The sequence below is a fragment of the Epinephelus fuscoguttatus genome, linkage group LG4 (genome assembly GCF_011397635.1).
Source record: "Epinephelus fuscoguttatus linkage group LG4, E.fuscoguttatus.final_Chr_v1".
NCBI classification, from domain to species: Eukaryota; Metazoa; Chordata; class Actinopteri; order Perciformes; family Serranidae; genus Epinephelus; species Epinephelus fuscoguttatus.
Genome location: NC_064755.1, coordinates 26,231,003 through 26,256,662, shown reverse-complemented (window position 1 = coordinate 26,256,662; position 25,660 = coordinate 26,231,003). Strand labels below are relative to the sequence as shown.

Genomic DNA, 25,660 nt, shown 5'->3' with positions numbered 1-25,660 from the left:
CGTTAGATGGGAGAAATTCCTACACACTGTGGCTTTAAGTACTTGACGCAGGTTTTCTACCTGCAAGTTATTGTGAACAAACATTGTGATTTGGTCTCATTATTGCTGTTTCTCATGAAAGCAAAGTAAACATTTTTGTTTGCATATGATTTTCTGACTGTGACTAAATTCCCATGGTGTCACCCGAGTTTCCTTCCACTTGACCTTTGACAGTCAGGAGCCCTTCTTCTTGCTGCATAGAGTGCGTGTTGTGCAGCTTGATTGAGGGCCCTCGAGCATATCGGCGAGTTATGAGTCTACCTCCTCCTGACACCCTCTCTCTGGTTTGGCGAGAGCGTCGTGCAGGGCCTGGAAAAAGGGCTTGCCCTTCTGGCCACAAATCAGCCGGGGAGGCAAGCTTGTATCTTCAAAGGGTGGGCTCCCCCCCTCCGTGATTTACAGCCCCCACAGAGACGAAGTTAGGCACGGCCACTGTCTCTGCACCTGGGCCTTTATCAAGCAGCCAGGATGAGCTCTTTGCAGAAGACATTCAAATGTACAAGGAGCAGATTAGGCTGACTCAATCTTCTTTTGGTCAGAGAGAGAGAGAGGGGGAGAAAAAAGAAAGAGAACCGGCTGACTTCAAAAAGACCTCTCTCCCTCTGCTTCTTGAATGAGTGAAAGGGGTTTGGGAATGAAAACAGCCTTGTGTATTCAAAGTGCTAATTCACAACTTATTCCTCTAATACACTCATGAAGCACTTTTAATTGTGTTAGTTCGCATTCCAAAGACATGTTTGTAGCTTTTAATTGGAGGTCTCTTTGAAATCATTGAAATGTATGACTTGTGGGGCCAACTTAAACAGTTCTCATGTGCTTGGCTTGGAGGGTGGCTGGCTTTTATTCCCAGGCCTGGGTGGCACTCAAATATTGGCCATTAGGGCAGAAGTGATCTAAATATATAATATGTTTTTTTCTCATCATCATTATACTATTAAGTAGGTTGCATTTTTGAAATAAAAGTGTGGGGAATTATTGATAATAGCTGAAAGTAAATGCAATAATTTGTCTATTCTGACCTTTTGATTGGCCCATTTGTTTCTCAGTCCTCTTTTCTCATGTTAATTGCAAGGTTTAAAGGCTATAAAAGATGCTTGACTGAAAACTAAAATTACTTTTGTAAATTGAGAGAATAAAATATGCTACGGTCATATTCTTTTACTTGATTATTGTTCTTGTGCTTTGCAATAACCAGTAGTTTTAATATCCTATGACTTAATACAATAAATTGCATTTTCTAGCTGCAAAAAATTGAACATCTGGGATAAAACTGCACTTTTTAGCATCCATGTCCCAGCGGTTTTTCCTTAATTGTATTAAATTTTGGATTATTTTAATGTATGTGTGAACTTCTCCACAATTAAAAAGGATGTGAATGTGTGTGTCCCGTGGTGGCGGATGGGAGGAGTGAGGGCTGCAGCATATTTCTCTGTCAATCTTCACACATGTCCGCAGCGTTCAATACACTTTGGCAACCTCCGCAGGTCTCAGTTACTTTTTTCAGATAAACTATGGACTTCTTTCTCCCTGAATGAATTCTTTCTTAAGCCATTCTGCCTTCCTCTCCTGAATCATCCTTTAATCCAGAAGAAAAAGGCCCCGAGAACTGGCTGTCATTTAATGCTGCCACTGCCAGGACTCTTAGCTTAAATAAAGTCAGTGTAGCATGAATCTAATTCTGTGGATGTATGGGCCTGGGACGGTGAATGTTGCGTCTGGAGAGCCAGTCCTCCTCAAAACCTCCGTGCGAATGCCTGGCGACTGCACAGTTACCCACAGTGAAAGGACCACCCACTTAGGGTTGAGAGGGGATTTGAAGCTTCCCTGCCTGCTCATTCCTTTCCAGGCCTTTCTGATACTGTTTGCAGCTCATCCAATTGTGCCACTCTTAATGTTACTCTGCGGCTCTCTGAAAGCAAGCTCCAACTGCCAATCTTTCTTTACGGATGATACATCTTGAAGGATTTCCTCATGATGTTGAGTATACATTGTTAGAGCTTGTTAATAGTTAAGTTCAAAACAAACAGACTTATCAAATATTTAATTTAGACTGTGTGCTTACTACTAGAAATCTGAATTTAATTTCATAAAATGTTTGGAAAATGTTAGGAATGACAGTTGCATAGAGTTTAAAACTAAGCAAAAATATTATTCACGCCTTTTCACAAAAGCACATCCACATATCTCAACATGCAGTCCTAAATTATTCGACAATTTTCTCAATTGCTCCTGCAGTTTGAATTTCAATGCTTCGTACACAACGTCCCCGGGGCTTCTCTCCCTCTCTGCTTTTGCCAGTTTTCTTTGAGGTCTTGTATATTTGGATTTCCCGCTTCACTGCTCCACCCCAACATGTCCATTTCCAACTGCCCATCTCCATTTACAACCTGTTTTTATCAACTTTTTTCACAAAGCACAACAAAACAGAGGGAGGGGAGCCTCGCTGCTTGTGGGGTGCTAACACAGCCGGGAACATTGTCCATGAACTTCTCCTCATCTCCATCCCCCAGTGTTATAGACAAACAATCCTTTCCATATGCAGTGGACGGGGTCATGGCGTTAACAGAGGGAGGAATGCTTTGGGGAGAAAATATTGTTCAGCAATGACACAGAAGTAATTTGGGTCTCACTGAGTGATTTCATCAGGGCCTTTTGTTGCCTCAAAGTGTTTGACCCAGAGGTCCCTGTCAGCCCTGTTGTTAATGGGAGCCAGAGCAGAGTGACAGCCCCAGAAAGTAAAACATTTTACTACTAATAGTGGGCCTCCAGAGGCTTAGGCATAAATATTTAAGCTCTTCTCCCTTGTCCCAAATACTGGGGGGTCTCCATGGTGCATTTATCTATAATGCAAGAAAAAGAGCAAATATATCCGCTAGATGCTACTATACTGGATTGTTGGCGTTTGTGTCCCCTCAGAGTTGTTAAATTGAACAAGAGAGAAAGTTTTTCCTTTAGAAGAAAATTGCAAAAGTACTGTATGCTGCTTGTAACCCTCATCCAGCTTCTCAGGGCTGCATGACTAAAAATATGAACTCCTCTCATCAGTGAGGTCTGTGGAGATTTCCATAGTACGGCCAAGCATGAAGAAAAGGTAGTAGCTTTGGCCTATTTCTCAAAGTAAACTTCATTAAAAAGGCTATGTGGCTTGTGAAGGTGGTCTGACGTGCCTTGAATGATGGTCTCCACAAACAAAGCTGCTACACAAGCCATCGAATTATCTCTGTCAAACTTTGGCGTAATCTGAGCTGATCCTCTTAAAAATATTTAAATGAAAACATTTGCACATCAATGGGCTCCATGGCAACGCTGTGTGTATTCTTCTTCGGGGTGCCTCTTTAACACTGAGCTTTAGAAAAGCACATCTCCTCTGTTGTGTTGACAAACAACAAAACAAACAATATTAAATGGAGGAGCTGAGGTTTTTCACATCGCTGATGGATAGAGGAATCTGAAAGGCTGAAGGAACCTGGAGTTGAATGAACACTCAAGTTCGAGACGTTGGTAATTATATGATTGGTGCTTGGGGATGTGTCGTTATACATGGGCTATAAACCAGACTGAGAGCATTTTGAATAAGATGACCAAGGTTGTGAGAGTGAATCTAATGCAGGACTCTTCATAAGTATTCACTGAGCCGCCTCATCAGTACTTTATCGCTGCATATTATTGCCCTCCACAGTGAGACCTGTGAGGAGCACCTCTCCCTCTAGTGGCAGAAAATAAAACCAGCCTGCATGAACTTCACACCATCTCCCCCTGCTCAGGTTTGCACCCAAACAGCTCCGACGCCTTCTGAATACATTATAACATAAACTCGGGCATTTTCTCGGGTGCAACTGTTGCAACAAAATGTGATTATGTTTGTGAAAATAATAGTGCTTCCGTGGTACTTCCTCTGCATTCTGGGAAATGGGCGATGTATTAATATAGCTTGTGGCTTAATTGGGTTTTGGATGGTAGATTAATTAATTTGTGGCTAATAGGCACAAACATGAGAAAACAAACTTCTTTACTTTAAGCTCAGGCTGTACATGCATCTAAGTAAGTAATGTAAATTATGCAGACTGTGTTGATTATTCTGACAAAGAGGTTTTTGTAAGAGGTGCTTTAAAAGATTACTCCTTCCTGGCATTTTATCAATTGTACACTTCCATAAATAAGTTATGCTGCAGATTTGAATTATTAGTCTGCTTTGCTCTAACAAATATTGTGCAGTGATTAATGACACGGCTTGTTTATAAGTGAGCTAATATCATCAATTTTACAATACAATAGCGTGTAGACTATATAATATACCACAAATACTCTCTGCTACCAGTTTGTTCAATAGACTACCACAATATAAATATAAGTCTGTATCACAGTACTTAAACTGTCACTCCTGTGAAAGTATCCAGACTTTCACACAATGCAGAACTTGTGTTTTAAAGCTAATTATACGTCTCTGTTCTCTAAATCTGCAGTTTTATCTCCCCCAGAAGAAACTGGATCTCTGATGCAATCCAAAAAAAGATCTGGGGGTTCAGCTAAGCCTTGTAACTCTGCTGCAATCCATGCCTGCAAACTGATAGCTTACAGAAATAGAGCCCCCCCGGTCCTCAGCATAAAAATGTGCTTTAATCAGCAGAACATCAATTAACAGTTGGAAATAAAATGTCACCTTGCCGTTTCAGGGGGAGAAGACTTCTCCCCTCTAGCTTTCATTTGGAAAACTTTTAAATTCTTTCTTATGGTAATTTTCTGATTGTGGCTGTGTGCTAATACCATTTTCATTTACTTGGGGTGTTAATTATGTTTGCAAAGTTTCACTACTCAACAAAGCAATTAGAGCCAAATAGTTGTATCAGAAAATGTCAGTATTCAAATATGTTTTTTCAGGAGTCCTGTTAATCCAAGTTTTGTATTAGGAAATGTTGACAGAGATATTCTTTTGACACAACCAAGACGGATTAATTGGAAAAGATGGACTAATTAGACAGTCTGCAAAAATTTTTATGGCTCTAAGGGAAGGTCCATACATGTTAAAATTTTATACTACTACTGCCTTAAAATACACTTTGCTTTGATGTACACGCTCACACTAACATACATTATATATGCAATGGCCATTGGGGAAATTGAAGCATTACATCATAAAATAAATGACTACAAATAAACTAACTTAAAGGTATACTTCTCCCACAAAATGACCATTTGTAAATCAGTTAGTCTTGCTGTGTTACACTGAATTTGTGAAGAACATTTTGTTTTTCTCACGTGCCTCCACAGAGAAAGCCAAACAATTCGATTTTGTAATTGGGGACCATGTTTAACAACAGCAAAACATTATCAAATAATCAGTTTGCAAACTCTCACACAACTTGTGCAGAATAATCCAGATTCAATTATCCAATTATGCTCATGACTTCCGAAACACATCTATTTTTGCTGAAAAAAACCCCCTTAGTATTAGAGTCTGGCTTTGAAGAGAATATAGCTGAGTTTCACATTCAGTTCAGTTTTAAATAGTAATATTTTAGCAAAAATGCATGCGTATCATGTGACTGGATGAATGAGACTTGGATTATTCTGCGCAAGTTGTGTGAGACTTTGTAGACAGATGTTTTGATATAGTTTTGCTCTTGCTAAATGTGGTTCCCGATTAATCAATAAATCAACATGTTCGCTGTTTTCCGTGGAGGCATGTAAGAAAAACAAAGTTTTCTTCACAATGTAACACGTCATTACTAATTGATATACAAATGGTTATGTTTTGGGTGAAATATTATTCTAATACAACAATGTTTATGTAACATCATATTTCCATTCTGTTCAGTGTAATACAGATTTCACACACATTTTTTGTCAAATAAAGACTTAAATGCAAACGTCTCATGCCACTGTATCCACTTTGTCTGCAGACTTGGTCCAAATAATGGCTTTGGAACCCAAAAGGCAGGACGGATATGAGACTGCCGAGGTGGAGACTGTGCAGCATATATCAGCCTCATCCTGCCTTTGTGATAATTCTCCAAAGTTAAACAGCCATAAAAGGCTTGAGAACTCTGACCTTCACAATCTAACTAAGCAAGAGAAGCCAATGATGTGGAACAGACCCATCGCAGCACTCACATGATGATAAACTATGCTCCAGCTTTGCTAAAAAATAACTGTATGTCTTCGATGACATATATAGCGCCAGCATTTCAATACGATCCCAATTTATTTTGCACTAAAATGGTTTATTGTCGGCTATAAAGCATATGCAGCAAGAGGCGGAAGGACGAGACTGCTTCAGTGCAGCGAGTGTGTCTCAAAGGCATATTGTTCTCTGTGCAGCTCAAGAGCACATCTCAGTGATGTGCCTCGGCTCTGCGAGGAGGCCGTAAAAACTATCAAAACTTATAAACCTTATCATTAGTCTGCCTCTTGTCACTCATTCCTGCTACTTTACTCACAGTTAGCTGTTTTTGCTCCACGACTTTCTGCAAACTTATGAGAAACTTCTATCATGAGTGGGAATTTTGGCACAACAAAAAACATAATTTGATCTCATAAGAAGTGTTTTATAACAACCCCCCCATCATTGCAACCTCCATCACACGCACAAATTCAATGAATTTACAGACATTTAGGCTCCCGAGCAGTGTTTGTCACTTTGTGTCAAAAAGTTATCATAAAGAATAAAATGGAGGAGAAAAAAAGAGGGTTTTGCTTGTTGTGAGACTTGTGTCGTGATGCGGGGTCATTTACAATCCTATAACATATTCAGACACTGAGCAGATAAGCGAGCGATACATCTTTCACCATGCCTGCCCTTCACACTTGTCATAGCAGCACCATAAACAGCATCCATAACAATTGAGCCCTCAGAGGGAAAACCTCCAATATGCAGAGGAGCCTGGAGCTAGGGCATACTTTGCTAAGAAACGGATATGTTTTTCAAGACGTTGTGAATATACGAAAAAACATTGTTCTTGTGACAAGCAATACAATCTCAGCAGGAATTTTATTTTGCCGCAAACAGCCCTATAATTAATGAATAATGTAGTGTTTAGTGAGAGTGTTCTATTATTTGTATACTTGGTAGAGGAAATCTTTGTGGGAACGTAATTAATCATAATTAAGAAGATTTTGACAAGAGCTTGGGGACAGAGCAGACAAAGCCCTCTTTCTATATTCCCAGGGAGGGCACTATGAAATGATGGGAGAGGTATGCATGCAGCTAATGAGATATGTTTCCAGTGTTGTAGGTCTTGTTATGATCTTTGGTTTCCTCTGTGTTAAGGGAGATCATTGAGGGTTACAACCGCTGGCTGGAGAAGGGAGGACGCACACCTCCTTGTTTCTCTTAACCCCCTCCTTAGATCTATTACAGTGCACTTCACAAGGCTAAGTACCATTTAATTTAGTCGCCCTCCCATATTTATCTTCTGCTTGTGATTTATGGGGTTCAAATCTATGCACTGGAAATGTAGGGTATCTCTTTACTGTGTTGGTCTACACGTTTAAGACCAGCGTGTTACAGCACTTCCTTTTTCAGATTAAGTGTTAGCTGAATTATTGACATGTATCATGATCATCATTTATATATTTTTACAAGTTATTTTTGGTGTATATTAATGTTGTTTCTGGTGGACGCATTAAATAAAGCAACACTTTGTCACTCCCAACTCGTCAAGTATCGATGCTTGGTCAGTGTGTCACAAGATGACCCCTACAGCATCAGTTTTGTAGCTCAGGGATGGCATGCAAATTCACACTAGTTACATGGATTGTGTCCATTTAAAATAAACTTGGGTTTTCTGACTGGTTGATGAGGACGCATGTGACACCAGAGAGATTAATCAAGTACAATACCCTGTGTATTAGGTGTGGACAGGAGAAGGTGACCTTTTTCACTGTGTTAGGGAATGTGACAAAGTGAAAGAGTCCTGGCAGAAGAATAAACAAGCTCTGGAGAATGTATTGGGCACCCAAAGCTTTTCATTTTAGGTTTACTTCCTGAAGTTTAGGAATCAAAAGCGGTATCAGACAGTGATGAAAAAAGCCATCCTGTAACGTTGACATTATCTGCAGCTGGTTGCTGTTATAGTTTAACAGTGTTCGGTGACGTTAGGCGGAAATGCAGCAGGACGAGAATTAAAGTTAGGGCGGGGGAAGTCCGAGTGGGGCAGGCAGCAGGGGGTGTGGATAGGTCCAGCAAACACTAGCCCTTTTTGGATAGGAATTGTGCAAATTTGCAGGAAAGCCCAATCAGTCTTTTTTCAGCATTGGCAGTATAAAAACAAAATCGGGTAGTGCGGCAAAATGCTGCCTACCTACTTTTGTTCATGCAGAATGCGCCTTTTTCGGGGCAATGGGGGGCAAACAAAACGTGTAGCTCAGCGTGTGACGTAAACGGTGACGTGGGAGGGAAGCCGCGGCTAGTCAGTCCTTCGGCGATTCTCTCATAAATCAGCCCGTTCTTCACCATCCCCATCATCTGACGGTTAATGGCCTCTTCATTTGCAAGGGCAAAGAGGGCGCGCAATTCCTTGTCTCCCCAGTTGCTCATCTTTACAGTGTCTGTCGGGTTTGCGTTTCCCTCTTGCTACTAGCTGCTCGCTAATTCCTGCTATCAGCCATTTCCTGTTTATCCACTGCCAGCGAGTTGCACGTGTGGCGTCATCAACAGCTCCTCCTACAAGTCATCAACAGTCCCTCCCGTTGCGGAAGGCCGCCTCGGTCTGTTTAAATTAAACGGGTTCCGCCAGTGTGACTACCCTACGAGGCGGAAAATTGGACACCTCGGACTCGCCAATCCGGCTCTGTGTGTCTAAACGCTCGCAGCTTGCCGGCAAAACAGCCCAACATTCACAGAAAATCTGGCAGTGTAAAAGGGGCTACTGACTTTCACCCAGGAGAGCGGTGTTCATGTCCTGGAAGATTTTAATTTGTGGTGTTTTATTGATGTTGTGTGTTTATTTTGAAAGATGACAATGCATGTAACAGGCAAAATTTGACACACCGTCCTAGAACGTCAACAACCAACACACCCAGGGTACCTTGCACATCGTATCTGGATGTGGAAAGTCCATGAGCAAACATCGATACGTGACGAGGCCGGAGTGAGAATGTGTTGGATTCCCAGGTGAAAGTCCAGTGTTTGTTTGACCCATCCACCACATCTCCTACCCACTCTATTTGGACTTTCTTGCTCTTTGTATTACTTGCAAGGAGTATCCAAAAAAAGCAGCTGCATGGTGCTTCTCATATTGCCGCCAAAGGGCACATCAGTGCAGCGGTGTCTGACCCCTAGGACCAGTGACCAAGCCTTGGTATTTGAGAAGCTGGGGGTGAGACCGGGTTGAATAAACACAGCATAGTGAACTCTGTCCTCTGCATATACTTTGTCATGAAGCACACTGCCTTTGGTGATCTTTTGCATTGCCCTGTATACTACATATTTACATTTGTGACTAAACCTTGTTGCATTGACTTTCACTACAGATATCACGTTTGTGTGACAAATAAACCTTTGAATCCTTGATGTGAAATCTGTAACACATTTAAAATATCTTCCATTTACATCCCAAATATCAAATAGAAGTTAATAGTTCTGGTAAGTGAGGATTTTCAGCACTTAAATAAAAAACAAATTGTCAGCCATAACTACTAATTCAGTTATAGCTATAGTAAACTGAAACAATCAGTTTTACTGCCGTTGAACTGAAGGTCTTATACATACATGGAGTTCAAGCACACTCTGTCGTACTTACAAGTATAAGCGAGGTGTGAACACACTCAAATTAAACAACTTGAGAGTGAAACACTGATAAGACAGAGGTCGGCGACCTCAACATCGAGGAAAGTTCCCAGCTGACAGAAGCGTGTCAGCACCTGTATGTGTGTGACTGTGTGTTAAAGGTGCGCAGAGCTGACAGTATGATGAAAGTCCTGAGACTCTTTAAAGTCCAGAGAGTGTGAGATGAAGAGGCGCCCGTCTGATGAATGACCCCATCCCCTGCTCCACCTCTCTAATTTTCCTTTTGGAAATGAAATGAGCTCGTCTGTGTCTGCGCTGCCGGTTAATTGCTCTTCATAAGGCAGCGTCGAGAAAGCAGGATGACAAAGTGAGCATACCATCTGCAGCAGCTGCTTACTGGAGGCTAATGCCCCAAGAGCACGCATACTGTCCTGACACTGGCATTTCTCACTCTGCGCTGCTCCTCCGGTCAGGAGCGATAACACCTCAGGTTGAATAATTTAGCCAGCCATCATCCACGAAGACAGCCTGAGGAGGGATGGCCTCGAGGCAGCATAGTTCACACATGTTCCATTTGGTTTGGACGCTGTAAGTAAAGAAACTGTTATGTTCGAGCAAAAGATCAGCGAATCGAGGACTGGCTCTTTGACGGATGAGATGACAGGAATATGATACTTTCTGTAATAAGATTATTATGAGCAGTAAAGAGTGGAGATTTGTTGAGTGATCTGGAGAGCTGTCCCACTTGGCGGAGAGCTGAATTGTGTTTGATTTCATAAATAATTGCAGTCATCAGGGACACACATTGTTTTAGGCTTAACCGTGTTGTTTACCCATGCCACATGTCTGAGGGAGAGACACTGTTGTGGATACACATCGCCCTCAAGGAATCTTACCAAGGGTCCGCAGTTGGCAAGTGTATTAAAGGCTTTACCAGAGTGTGTGTGCATCTGTGTGTGTGTGTGTGTGTGTGTGCATGTGTGTAAGTGAGGAAGAGAACTTAAAAGGGGAGAGAAAAACAACATGCATCCAGTACTTGAGGTATTTAGGCGAAGCTGTAAGCAAACACATCCGTAGCTAATGAGGCCTGGCATATGGAGTGATGATTGGAATTCATCATTGCTCACTGTTGCTGCAGTGCAGGAGTGTTATGCTCCATCACTTAGACAACCACTAAAGACGAGTAAAAAAAAAATGCTTCTCCTTTTTTTTGTACCCCAGTGTTAACAAATTAACCGACACATATGTGGGCCAAAAAGAAAGTTGAAAAGAAAGGTGATTGATTGTTCCCTTGTTGCCTTCCTGTCAGCTCGGTTTCTGTCAGCAGAGGATACATGAAAGATGGAAAGCATCGACGCCTCTGGCCCAAATCCCACTTTGCACTCACAAACGTAGAAATTCTTCGAAAATAACAAAAAAAGCAAGAACTTTTTCCCGTCCTCGTGACCCCAAGAGTTTTGCAGAATGAGAAGGAAAGAGAAATTTCTTTTGGAAGAGGTGTGGCACTCACTTCCACATTTGTTCATCAGAGCCTTGTGAGAAATTCTCTGTGGTGGACTGTGCGTGTGTGTATTATTGTGTACAAATGTGTACACTTGTACTTGTGTGTGTGTGTGTGTGTGTGTGTGTGTGTGTGTGTGTGTGTGTGTGTGTGTGTGTGAGAGGTGGAGGCAGTGGAGATACAGAGAGCTGATTAGGAATCAGTGTTTATGCTTCCTCTGCCTGTGTTCGGTGCCGGAGATGAAAGGAAGTGGAGGTGGAGGTGTGGGTGCAGGTGCTTGAATCTTTATCTGGATGTCTCCCTGCACAGCGGAGGGACCGCTATGTCCCTATTATGGGTGAATGCAGCAATCTCAACAGTCCCAGTCACCCCTCCAAAACAGCAGCGCAGTAAAACCGGCATGGTGCCAATTAGGATGGAGCGAGCAAACATATGCCTCTCTCAAAAAGGGAAAAAAAAAATCCTGATGAAAGTGCATATTGATGTCATAAATTAGAAGAGTACAATAGATTGTTGGGTGTTTGTGTGTAAATGTTTAATTAACCTGCTTGCCTACATCACTGCTGTGCTTTGCAGCTAAGGAATCAATCTACTTAGCAACCCATTTAACAATACAAGGCCTGCCTTGTGTGACACATTCATTGGGGACAGCCGAGCAGTTGTTAATGTCTTCAAATTAACAAAGCCATTAACCCAAGTGATAATGGTCTGTTTCATGTGTATGTGCAGGTTGTCCAAGGACGATAACTCTGTATAAAACCCAGGTCTAATTTTCTTTATGGCTCCAGGTGAATTATCTGTGTTTTAATGATCACAGACACGCTTAAATCAGGATGCTAATGATCGAGGATGTGTTCAAACTAGCTGTGTTTAATCAGGAATGAAAAAAGGGAAGTGTCTAATAGAAATGTTAATAATAATTAAAAGAGCTGTGTTATTCCACAGTGTGAAATTGCCATTTATGCTTCACCCTCAGCTCTTAGTTTTCACTAAATCAAATATTTATCCAGCATTTCAATACTGTGTGCGAATGTTGTGGATATCTTTAGACGAATCTTGATTTTAACAGCCATTAAGTTCTTGGTGTGTTTTTTTTTCTTCCAACAGTGGTACATAATCGTGAGCAGTCTGCACCCCCTCCCTTTTTTTTTTTTGCAGAGATCACAGAACACAGAGGGGGCCATGATGACCCCATCCCAGAGGAGCCTGCTGTTTTGCCTGCAAGGTAAAGAGCTGCGATGCAGAGGAGTTTTTTGATTTAATCACCGTGCTCCACAGTGCACAATGTGTACTAGGAGGAGATGGCAATTATAACGCCCGTGCCGGCCTGCTGTCCTGCCCGTGTGGTGATGTATTCCCTGGGGGTGTCACAGGGAGACGGCGGCGGGGGCACTGCTACCATGAAAGAGAGCAGAAATCCCCCTGCAGACACACCAGGCTTATCACTCTGCACTAAGAGCCAATGACGAGCCAGATCACTGGGGTGTGCCACACTTAGTTAGCGCCTCCGTTTGAGCAGAATAAACACTTCAAAACAAGGTGCAGGGTATTTTTGTGTTTTCTTTTGTGTGTACTTTTCTGCCAATCCACAAAATCCCGGCACCGCACTGACCCAGTTTACCTTCCTGCTTCAAATCGATTTGATTACACAGCTTTGTGTACAGTGGTTTCACATTTCCCTTAATCCTCATATTAATGCCATTCTCACAGTCCAGATTTAAAGTACCCTTTTGATTGTATTGTTTATACTAAGAGGAGAGGATACGGTATTATGATACAATATTGATATTTCCATAAATAAGTACTAGTGCCAGCTCTCCCACATACTGCATTCGTCAGACTTCTTCGCACTGAGAGGAACTAGCTCAACAACTTTTCATATTGGATCAATCCTACAAGGAATATTGTTGTTTATTGGCAAACATCCTGACACATCATCATACACAATGAAGCCGGCATGAATAATTAATATCCTCTCACACAAAATATTCACTCGCGCTCCAATGGTGTTTACTCCCCTGCAGACATCCATACTGAGGATAACCTCTGCTGTTTAGAGGAGCTCTGCGTCGCACTTCTCTGCTGCTGAATACTGAGAAGTTACAAGAGACACAGTAACAACATAAAAGCAGCGAGAAATAGATCAGTAAATACACAGCAGCGGTGTTTAAAGAGTGGCTCGAAAACACTGCGACTGTGTTTTTGGAACCAGGAAAAATAGTGCAGTGCAGCAGCAGTGCAGCCGAGAACAGGTGACTGCAGAGAGGCTAGGACCTGGGTACAGGTGAGACGGTAATGAGCTTAATCTGACTTCTGCTATTTAAATAAACAGAGTTATACACAGAGGACACATTTATAACACACTAAAAAGAGGCTTTGTTCAGCAGCCTATTAAAAAACATGTTTGAATTTGTTACTTGATCACAGTGATTGCATTGTATTTGGTTTCTTGAGGCCACATTAGTTAATTTAGCCTTTTCTTTGTCTGGTGTGTTTGCTCAGATTAGGCAACAGCTGTTAGTACATGTTTGCATAGGCATAGATTTCAGGGGGGATGCAGGGGAAACATGGGCATTTGTCCCCTTGAATATAAACATGAAAGAAGCAGAGGTCCAGAGGAGATGGTCCAGATTGGTAGATGATGCAGAATAACCACTGCTCCACCGGGCTCAGTCTTGGCAAGGTGCTGGAAACATCAGTAAGTCCAGATTGGTAGAAAAAGATTCCTGCACACTTACATCTATGTAGTATTATACTTTATGTTTTGATTTTTCCAGCACCTCGCCATGACCAAGCCGGGTGGAGCGGTAGCTATCCTGCATCAATAGAAATGGTCTGCCAGTGCCTACATTGGTATTTTTGCTTATTGTGGTATTATTTCTTGGAGTACTTTTAAATGCTTAATACTCCTAAAATCTGTACAGTGAACCATAATAACTGATGTTGAAGAATTAAAATTGTGTCATAGAAAAAAAATCCAAAAGTCGGACAGGTTTTTTCATCATAATAGGAAAATAAATACACAAAACATTGATCCAAAAGATTTTTTACAAGTGTAAACATAAACAAAACATTTCTTAACCCTCTATAAGTTATTTGAACTCTGTAAATTGTTTAGTTTTCGAGATATGCTCATGTTTGTGAGCAGAGTGCAAAGGCGTTGTGATTGATTCATCATTCATTCCTCTGGTGCCACCACACATTTTTGTGTGTTTTTTTTGCACCACACGTAATGTAGCATAATTACGTCATCATGAGTGTGCAACATGCTAACATGAAAGACAGAGGTCTTAGCTTTCTGCTGCAAAAAGAATGAATGTTCTAGCTATTATGGTTTTTATTTTAAAGCGACATACACAGGGTTATGCTAACGATGATCTCCTGTTGCCATAACTGGGAAAGTTGTGGCGTAATTATGGCTTAATACCACATTTACACTGCACCTAACGTAAGGTAACATAAGGAAATGATGTGATGAAATGAAGGCTCTTGCTATTCTGATTCTTGCATTAGATCTGTTTGAACAGGGTCACGCAAACAACAATCTCCAGCAGCTGTCGGTGGGACGTCTGTTTTTAAAGGATTAAAGACATCTACACCTGATGCAGAAATGGCCCAAATCTGGTGCAGGACCCCCACCCTCCTATTTCGTGTGCACCCCTCCTCAATATTGGAAAGAAACCCACGCCCTGGCATGTTTGGATTACACTTGATTGTATTGGCTCCACATATTTATGACCTTCCTCCTTCAGGACTCCAAAATTCATTTTCAGCCACATGAATAATGCTCCAGACAAATTACTGTTATAGTTAATACTTGTTCTACCATTTGAGCACATTCATATAAAAGTTAGTACCTCTGGTTTAGACTCAAAACCAACAGCCTTACAAGTGAATTTTGTATACCTTAGTGAATGTAACCCAGTTGGGTCCTGTAAACCGTGTACAGCTGAATATTAAACCGGTGACTGACTGACTGATGGAAGATGGTGCAGCCCTGGGGAGACGTCTTTGTGGGAGAAATGACACTCCCCTTGTAACTGTCTCGGAAGTCAATGCTATCACACTGTCAAACTCAGAACTTGCTTCCCGCATTTCTTTTATTTCCCCCCTTCCATCTCTGCATTCGAAATCATTCCCACAGCCTACAGCTATGAGCGCAGACTTTTAGTGCACGTCCGCTCTAGACGGGAAGTGTGGGGGACGGGGCGCATCCTGGGCCACCCTCACCAGGGAAAGTGACAGCCTGGATAATTGGCACTAATCAAGTGACTGCTTGTATTGAGAGAATGTCGCTATCTGCACAGAGAGAGGAACAAGGTTGACCCACAGAGGTAGTGCCCAAGGCCCTTACTCTCCTACAATGGATTCTGTCAATCTGCAGTGTGTGACAGTCATCTAGCAGCGCCGTCCCTCTTTGGTCAATATGCAAAAAAAAAAAAAGAAAGAAAGAAAGAAAGAAGAAAGTCAGATATAAAGAAGATAGCGAGAGGGGGTGGTGGAGAGGAGAGGGAGTAAGAGAGACGTTTCCTATTTCACATGAAAACTAGGATGTTATGGAGTGCATACTACATTATTCTTTTTTATAATTTCTCTTACAGCTATTGCTTTGAATTACAGAGGACTTTTTGTCAAGAGCGAGAAGGAGATGAATCAAAAATTCATCTGAAGAAGTTCTGCATAGGGCGAGGCGAATATACCTCTGGTGGAACCAACATTTGCAAAAGTTCTATCTCCTTAAGCAATTATTAGCGGTGATAGTTTGACATGTACAAGAGTTGTCAACAACTGACTTTAAACAAAGTACAAAGCAGAAGTAAACAGTGCCTTGGGCAGAATTAACTTGGGGGACTAGCCACCTCATGAATTATAAATGGCCATCTATTACTGCAGTGAGTGCTACTACCAGGAGGCTTCATTCATTGGAATAGACTAACCTATTTTCAACACATCTGAAAGTCAAGTGACAGAGAGGCGCTAAAGAATGCAGTTCGGGGAAAAATGAGCCTGTTATTTAGTAAACGAGTTGTGTAATTTCTAAATTGTACCAAACTAACCATGCAATACCCTGGGGGGGGGGGGGGGGGGGTCATCTCATCTGTTATACGCGTTTGCCTACTAACTGCCATTCACTTGCAAATTAATTCCCTTCGCAGAGCACATTTTAATCCATCTAATTAGCAAAGTGGCCTATACATAAAAGCCTATGTTTTATCTTTTTAATCCTCACCTCCCCGACGGTGCCTGGAAATAATTGAAATTATGTCAACTAAGACTATATGGAGTCAGGATGATTTATACAAACTGGACTTTAATTTGTCCTCTTTGAAGATCCCTGTCTGGGTGAACGCTGTTTGTTTGAATCTCAGGAGAACAAAGTTTGAACTCATCGACATGGAAAAAAAAAAAAAAAAAATCCACAGGTTTGGAGTATTTCCTCTTTACATACCTTCAGAGTATTTCCTTTGTCGTAATTCTCAAGGTGGGAATGTGGTTCATCTACTGACCTGAGATGACAAAGAAGAGGGATTAGAGGAGCTCCCAGATGCAGCTGCGCGGGAGCCACGAGGAGTCTGGCTGGTCAACATTGATAAAAGATGGCAGCGTGTCCTAACCAGGGACTTGTGCCTGCCTGTGCCTCGTGGGCTCCGTCTCAGAAAGGTGGTGAGACGTCTGGATTGGCACCTCTCTGGATACACGGCTGTAACCACTGGAGGACTGTGAAGCCTGAACTGCTGAGGCTCCCTGTAGAGCAAGCGGCACACCAAAGGCTTCTTTAGACATGTAGAGAAAATTGATGCTGAAAGTCAATTAAACAGCACTTTGGGTAGGACTGTAAAGGCATGAGACTAATTTCTTTTTCTCTATATTGGAAAATGAGTCTCACCTTTTTGATTTCAGGTGATTCACAGAATCTTTTTCGGGACAGAAATGGCAAATCTAGAAGGAGGAAGTTGTGCTACAGCTGCAGAGAGCGACGTCTGTTTTCTGTCCTGTCAGATAAGCACAAGATGATGAAGTTGCACCAAATCTGTGCAACTGAAGGATGGGAATACTTCGCCTGGTCTGACTTTCACTACACACGCACACTCACACACAATACCGAAGACACAGTTTGCTTTTTCCTACCCCACATTCCCTTTTTCCTCTTCTTTTCCTTTTTGCAATTTGCCAGTCTTTGCACAGTGTGTGCAGCTCCGCCTCATCTTCAAACGACCAGTAAATACAATCCTTTCACACCAGTGGAAGTAAATACATAGCTGAATACAGTAGGAAAACAACACTGTGATCTAGCTCTACAAACACCGTGATTGGCAGGTGTATGGCACAAAGTGGGATTCAAGCGCAGCTTCACACATTAATTGTAGCTGCCGTTAAAAGATGTTAACCAATATATATTCAATGCTCCCTTTTTAGACTCAGTTCTGAGGAGTCACTCTTCAAGCATGGCAGTGTTATGTGAGCCGCACCGCTGTGGATTTCAGGAGACTTGAAATACCTTTTTTAGTCGGAGCGTCACTGCAGAACAACATTCCCCCCCAGCTGTTTATTGGCAGCAAAATAAACTAAAATAACTTCAGTTTGTTTTGAATTGAAAGTCTTCATAAATGAAAATAAACAGCACTGCAGCTATGTGCTGCCGCATTTTCCTTCCCATAGAAATGAATATATATTTACTTTGCATACTTTGGTGCATCAATATTTCATTTTCTTCTTATTTGATTTTGATTGTTTTGATAAAGTCCAGAATTATTTATCACCCTGGACACAACCGAGGCCGCCGCGCCTTCTGATTAAAGCCTTCACGTACACGTGTATGCTAATCTGAAGAACACAAGGATTTGGTGAAGAACTTTGCAGATGAAAGTGCCGTGATAAAAGGACAGTGAACTCAACACCGCATAACATTAGCAAGGTGGAGTTACTTCTCCTGACTCATAATTGTCCAACATGCCTGGGAGATACAGAGATGAGTTCACGGGACACCCCCCCAAAAAAATCCTCACCCGTTTGTTTTGCATAATACTCAGCTTTGCATGGGAGCAGGGAGGGGCAGGTGCCAGTGATCTTCCCAGTGTCTCCAAGTCATTTTGTTTATCATTCAAATGACAACCTTGTTCCATTATCCATGAGGGAGCGGGAGTGTTAATGTCCCTTACTCATGGCTCGTCTCCTGGTCCGAGCTGACAGCACCCGTCCATGTCACAGATGATGAGAGACAAAAGGCAGACAGAGGGCGGCAAACACAGGTAATTACTTCACACCTACACTTTCATAAAGGCGACTCCCCTCAGCATTCATATTTCTGTGTATTATAATTAGGCCAACCAGGCCACGGTCTGGGGAAGCGTTTGAGGACACACAGACTTTGATGAACTCTGAGGTGTCAAGCAGACATGAAGGCACCGCAGCACTTGTGCCCTTCACTGTGTCTTGTGTTTATGCTGCATGCTGTAAAAAAAAAGGGTCTCCTCATAGGGATCCTTTTGCCTTTATGATGCTCTATGTGATTGATTATTTAGTGGAAAAACTCCACAGCTCAAATCAGTGTGCAGCCAGCAAATAAAGTCAAATAACAAGGGAGAGTGCAGGTCTGAGGGAGGGAAAGATCTCAAGATGTTTTTGAAGCGAGTCAGAGTAGCCAAAGGCGAGTAGATCTTCACGCTTTCATATCCCCCCTTTTTAATATTTCTCCCCGGTTTTAATGATGTGCTTCCTATCCTTGAGTAAAGTTCTTCATAGCCAGTCTTTTTTGCCAGAGAGGATTTTTTTCTCTTTGAAATAAAATGTAAGTATATATTTAGTCTCCTAGTTTAGAGGCTTACAGGCCGAGGAAGAAATTCAAATTTGTGCTTTTATGAATAAGCATATTGACGGTTGTCTGGCTATTGCCAAAATGTTAACAATATATTAATAAACAGTGTGCGAGCACTGCTCCAAAGCTTCGCTGGAGGAATGTGGAGCTTCAGTTTGTAAATTAACAAAAATAATCACATTAATAAAAATATGTTTGGCTCACTTTCATCATCTGTGTGTTAATGAGAAAAGATAATTTAACTCATGAAAACACACAGACAGGACTGAGTGTGTACATGCATGAGGAGGATGTATAAAGGTATATGCATAAAGAAAAATCAAATATTGATGATGGCGGAGAAACTTCCAACAGAAGAAAAAAACAATGAAATCCACAGCAGCAGGCGGCTGTCATTACAACACCTATAAGTGTCTGAGGCCCAGATATCAAAGCCGTCCTTTTGATATAACCAGTCTCACAGAGGTCTGCGCTCCTTCGCTCCTTTAAACATATCTATAATGAAGGCATCTCATCACACTCCGTCCCTCTCAATTATCAGCCACAGCCTCTCACTTCCAGTCGTGAACCCTAAGGCCGAATGAATACACCTGCTTTTTCTCCTTGACTAGGAGACATTGGGTGCAGTTGAAAGGACATGCAGCCAGTAAAGTTGGCATATGTGACACTTCTTAGTCTGTGTTTTAAAGGAGGGGGAACAAGCAACCCGGGATGTTGAAATCGTAAAATCGGCACCATTGAAACACAAAAGAAAAGTAAAGAGAGACACAATATGGACAGATTGCAGACATTCACTGCGATGGAGTTACAAAAATGGTACAAACAAGCCAAGGATGAATTCCTTCATATGATTTATGCGTCTAAATACATCTCTCAGACTCTGATACAGTAACTAAATCAAGATTATAGAGTTTTAATCATATTATTTTTCTTGCCAACATCTCCTTTATGAGCCTGTCAGAAACTATAACACTGACAGTTATAGTTTACAATTCCACAATGAAAGCTTTAACAGTAGTGTCGAAGCTATTGTTCCGCTGCAACATATTAACAACTTTGCAGCAAAGACGTTGAAAGGGAAATATGTATAGAACAACCCCCTCCTCCCCTCTGCTGTCTTAAGGCAGAGATAGCCATTGAAAAAAGTGCTGGTTCAGTCTCCCTCTGTCTCTGGGCATAGCTTTGATCAGTCCCACCTCAAGACTTATCCTGGAGGGAGCGCTGCACTCCTATTCTCCATGGCTAATCATACTTCCTGTCTTTGTCTTTATGTGCTTTAGACAAGCGTCAGATAGAAGCACAGGAACAGATTTGCCCCGAGAACCTGGAGAATAAAGCCTCTGGTTGTGCTGCGGCTCGTCTTCTCCAGCGGATTTCCTCATGAATATTTCCACTGTTTTGGAGTGGTGGATTTCAACCCATTGCTGCTTTAAGAAAATGTGCTTTTGAGAGAGAGAGGAGAAGGGGGTAAAGAAGCCTTTCAGAGTTCAAGATGCCAGAGTAAACGCACTGTATGTCACCGCCACCTGACTGCGGTGGATAGTGTATTTTTAGTTGTACCTACAGTTACTGATGACAAGGCCAGAGGTTAGATCGTGCTGTACTCTGAGCAACGGCGCCTCGCTAACCAGGAGACACAAGCAGTGAAATGGTTAAGAAAATAATTTCACATGCACAGCATATTCTTTGGGCTCAGGCAATATTGCTCTGCCTGCCACCAGTGGCACTTTTCACCAAGAAAACGTGCTTTGTGTATTTCAAGCAAGTACAGAAAAGACCATTTCTGCCAGGAGCCAAAAAGAATGAAAAGAAATAGACAAAAATCCTTTTTTGTTGTGGGGGAGCTGAAGGCTATGAAAACCATCTTGTGTTCTATTTTTGAACTGATTTCCATATCCATGGCCACCTGAGGGAGGTCAGGCTGCCCCGGCCAACTTCCTCGCAGGGAGAGGGACTAACGGTGACAGGGAGACAAACCCAAGCACAAACCATATTCTCTCCTTTCCAACACCCACGCCACTCACCATCCTCACTGGCACCACCAGGACTCTCACACGGATGGTGAGATGAATCGCCATAGAGAAACAGAAAACAACAAAATCATTTTTTCCTTTTACTTCTTTCTTACTCTTTTTATTTTTTCTTTCTTCTGCTTCAAAGCCTGCAACTCTCTGCTGTGCCCTAGGGTTAATTAACATGAACCAAACAGTGAATGATCAGAGAGAATGGGAAATCTCCAAAGGTTAAGTGTCACATGGGAAGCGTGTTGTCAGAGGAAGAAGAAGAAGAAGAAGAAGGCAGTTTTTTTTTTCCCTGCACGTTCAAAATCAAATGAAAGAATAGCGTGGCACAGGAGAGAAATTTGTAGACACCTTTCCAAAACTTTGCATTTCTCCTGTCAGAGGAGGCAGAGCTTCACAGTCTGGCTTCAAACAATATCTGTAATTCTGTGACATTTTGATGAACAAAAGAACTCTGCAGTTTTCTCCAACTTGCTGATCTTTGAATGGATTTACTCTCCTTTTTGTATAATATCGCACAAGTGCACACAACAGAATTCCATAAAGTGATATGCAAAAAAACACATCCATCACAAAGTTAATCACTGCTTTTAAAGACCTACTCATTGAAATTGTGTCTCCTCTTGGTTTATCCCGGGAGGGAAAAAGAGAAAATGACTTCATGAGCCACAGATATCCTGGATAGCATGTCTTGCAGGTGAAATGGTATGATTTCTCTCTGTAATAATTAACAAGGGCTCCTCTTCTCTCCCTGTGGCTTGCCGCTGACATTTGGTTCATGCTTGAGTGTCTGCCTAGCTGATTTCAATCTCTTGCATGAAGGTGAGGCTGTGTATGTGTGTGTGTGTGTGTCTGTGTGTGTGTGTGCATAGGGTCCAGTGGCCGGTCTGACAAGGACACTGGTGACAGGGCCTGCCTTCAGTAGATGGGATTAAGCATCATGGCAATATGGATTAGAAGACCCTCTCAGTCAATCCCAAACCTCCAACAGGTTAGAGGTTGAAAGCCAAACGCCGCAACACAAATGAGTCTTGTCAGTGTGTTTGTGTTCCTGCAAAATTGCATTATGTAAAAGGTCATATCTCACTCCGCTTCTGAATACATATTTTGACAATTCCCCAAATTTATCACGGCGATCTCTATACATTTTGTCCGCGCTGACACGCCGTGTTGATTTACGCCGTGCTCCCAGGATGAAAACACCTCAGAATGGCCACCTCATCCGCTGCCGCAACAAGCCTTATTTTACATTATTACATTATGTATGCAGGCTTGAGTATGGATAATGGATGAATCTAAAGCAAAGCAGTTTAATTACCCACCATCATTCTGTCTCACCTAGCTGCGGAGCACACATCTTATTAGCCATGGTGTAAATAAACATTAATATGCCACCCTGATAAAGACTGTCCTCCCCTTGCAGTTTCTTGGTATATTATCACCATTGCTGCAAAGTACACACACCCAAACTGATCCAGTGGCATGTGCAAACAACCAAGGAGCTGCTGACGTTGGGGCCAGACCATTACAACCACTTCACAGAAAATTATCATTAGTGCATCTGGCTGCAGGCCACACAGCCCCATCAAAAGATTAAACTGTACACACACAGTATGCATACATGCATCCTGTATATTATGAAACAGAAACCCCCGTGCCTCCTGTGTCAGACATCTGATCAAACCAAGTGGATCACAACAATCTTTGCACGCCTGGTTCTTTGTCAGAGAATTCCCTTTGCATGTTTGGCAGGCCGGGCGAGTGGCAGAATAGGCACAGGGGATGAGGGCCGTCTCTGTGGGCCAAGTGAAGGAGGGGAGACAGTGGATATAGATAGAAAGCGTGTAGGTTAACCAGCCACAGGGTGTTCTCACTCCTTCAGCACACGGCAATAGAGAGGAAGCTTCAAGCAAAGAGAGAAGTCAGCATCCAATCCAGCCCTGAGCATCTAATACTGCTGATCTGATAAACTATATAAAAGTCTGCTTGTGTCTCCAGGCACCCTTTTTAACAAACTGGATTGTGACTAGCATCAGACATGATTGATTTAATGCACAATTAATAAAGCATCACCTTCTTCTTTAGTGCAAACTCCTTAAGTGTAAATACTGTACTGAACAGGCTGAGGTTAAGCAGCAGATTCACAGTGTGCATCAACCTTCCTGAGAATCCTTTTGGCTTCTCAAGATGACAGAAGCTGAACTCTTCAAAGACATAAATTGTGTTGCATGTACACAAAGCTCTTTTATAAACTTCTGTCTTTTTTGTCTGCGGATGGACTGACTGCAGCCAAAACCGAAGAGGAGACAGGCCTTATTCCGCTCTCTTATGTTGTTTCAATTACCAGTCTACTGTACAAAGGAGGCAGCCTGATGGCATGACGAGTGCACAGCGCTCCTCTGCCTGAGCTGTTGTCTCAGTTTGAGCCTCATAAAAGGAAGCGGGCCTGACGATGCCAGAGGCTGAGGATCCGGCTCTTCGGTCTGCGCGGAGAAACATCAGCAGAGCGCCATTCTTTAGAAGGAGATGTCCTTCAGTGTGGTGCCAGCTCTCCCCGGGGCGGCAGCACAAGACACAACCTCTTATTTACCATATACAGGATCTCTCAGTGCCCCTAACGAGCCAGGGTATCCAGCATCGCAGAGACAAAGGCCATGCTTTGACTGAAGAAACTGCAGTTTTGCTGAATTAAATAATGATAATTAAGAAAATATTAATCAAACTCTGGCTCTCTCGGCTCTGCAGCTGTGTTGAGGGAGCGCGTCCTCCAGCTTAGCCTGTAGGAGTTCTCATTTAGAGTATGGCTGCGACCTATAGAGCTGCAGGCACACACGCACACAAACACACACAGATGCACACAATTAAAAGCAGACCTTGGTGGCCTACTACTCTATAATTAAACACCCTTTGGTGCTCTGCACAAAAATTCTGAGCCGGGTTCAGATGTGTCAAGGAGGGAGATGAGAAGGAACGTTAGGAAGCTGTCGGTTCTCTGAGTTGCAAGTTCTGTTCAATGCGATGAATTAATAAAAAGCACAAACTAATACCTTCCCAACGTGCAGTTGGTATGTCTGGCGGGCCGGCAGCAGCTCTACAGCTGTACTGTGAAACTTTAATGCTGCTGGATGCCTGCAGCGCTGCCTGGGCTTTGTCTCTGAGGTGAACGGGGGGAGCTCTCCACATGTTCAGCCTAACTGGGACAAGTATTGAAAAAAGGAACAGGATATGCCTGACCTTTCAGGGTAAAACCACCATGATACAGCATGGCACCTGGGGATGGCCACTGCTTCCTTATCAGTGTCTTTGATTATCTAAAAAAAAAGTATTTAAACGTAACGTAATCAGAAAATTCCTTTCAAATTCAAACGTTATTAGGTGATTATCTGGTATTATTCTTCACCTTTTAGGCTCCAGAGTGCTTGTCATTTGGCTCTAGTTGTTATGGTAATGCGAGGTATTCCATCTCCTTCCCAGCATGCTCTGTGTTTGACATTCATGGGGTTAAAGTCCTCTGAATGATGAAGTGCCAGCGTTTGGGACAGTAAATTGCATCGTTTCAATTGAGAAGAGAGTTCCCCTTGGGTTTGCTGGAGGTCCCTACGGGCTGGCCTTGAACAGAACAGCATGTTGTACATCTATATAAAAAAAGGGAAAAATATGGTGGTACTTTCCTCTTTATGATGCAGAGATTAATCTGTCACCAGGTTCGTGCATAAATCTCACTCCCCTGCTTTGCAAAATACTGTTTTACCTTACTTTACACTATATTTTATTTTTTTATTGCCTATAAACATAAACCATCACAAAGGGCTAATGTTCTCATCAATATTATTACAAAATGATCATAAATCCAGTGCCTTGTTAAAATCGGAAGCCATTTCTCTCCTCAGCTGCTCAACCAGTGAAAATATTAGACAGAAGCATTATTTTATCAGGCAGTTTCTCTCACAATAACAGACGATCTTCTATCATATTTGAGCCACCGTTTTGTTTTCATTAGATTATTAAGTCCGCGCGCTTTCCCCTCACATCCTTTTCCTCATCGCTGTGTTCAGCAGTACTGATCTTGCCTTTTGGGGCCATTTTTTCTTATACTTCAGTAGAAATGCCTTGACAACACTGTGGTGGTTATTTCATCCTGAGAGACCACAAACTAAACAGCAGAAACACACTGTATAGAAGCTTGTTTAGTGCTATGCAAATCATCTTTGCCGGAGGTAAAATTAACATTTTTAATTAAAATATTAGCACCAAACAAACACGGAAAAACACACTAATGATTAAATCATCTTGACGGAACCACATAGTGTTGAATGAGGGACATTTTTTTATCATAATTCTTTGTATGATAAGATGCTGTGTTGATTACATATCACTGTGTTTTCACAAAATCAGAAATCTTTATGTTTGTGCAGCTTGAGTTTTGAATAAGACACAATCATTTTTTAGGATTTTTAAATTTCACAAGCTGCATGATAGCAACATTTTTATCCCTGTCCCTTATGCAAATAAAATGTCCTCTGAATAGCTGTTTTTAAATAATTTCCTACTTTTAA

General features: G+C 42.1%; 1 long non-coding RNA gene across 1 annotated transcript in view; it reads left to right on the top strand.

Moving 5' to 3' along the window:
• The window catches only part of LOC125887406 (uncharacterized), a 65,506-nt gene extending 52,335 nt beyond the window's left edge, over positions 1–13,171 (top strand). Inside the window, exon 4 of the long non-coding RNA XR_007449165.1 lies at positions 12,426–13,171. This is a non-coding gene — a long non-coding RNA (uncharacterized LOC125887406). The remainder of the gene's footprint in view (positions 1–12,425) is intronic.
• Positions 13,172–25,660: the final 12,489 nt, after the last annotated feature.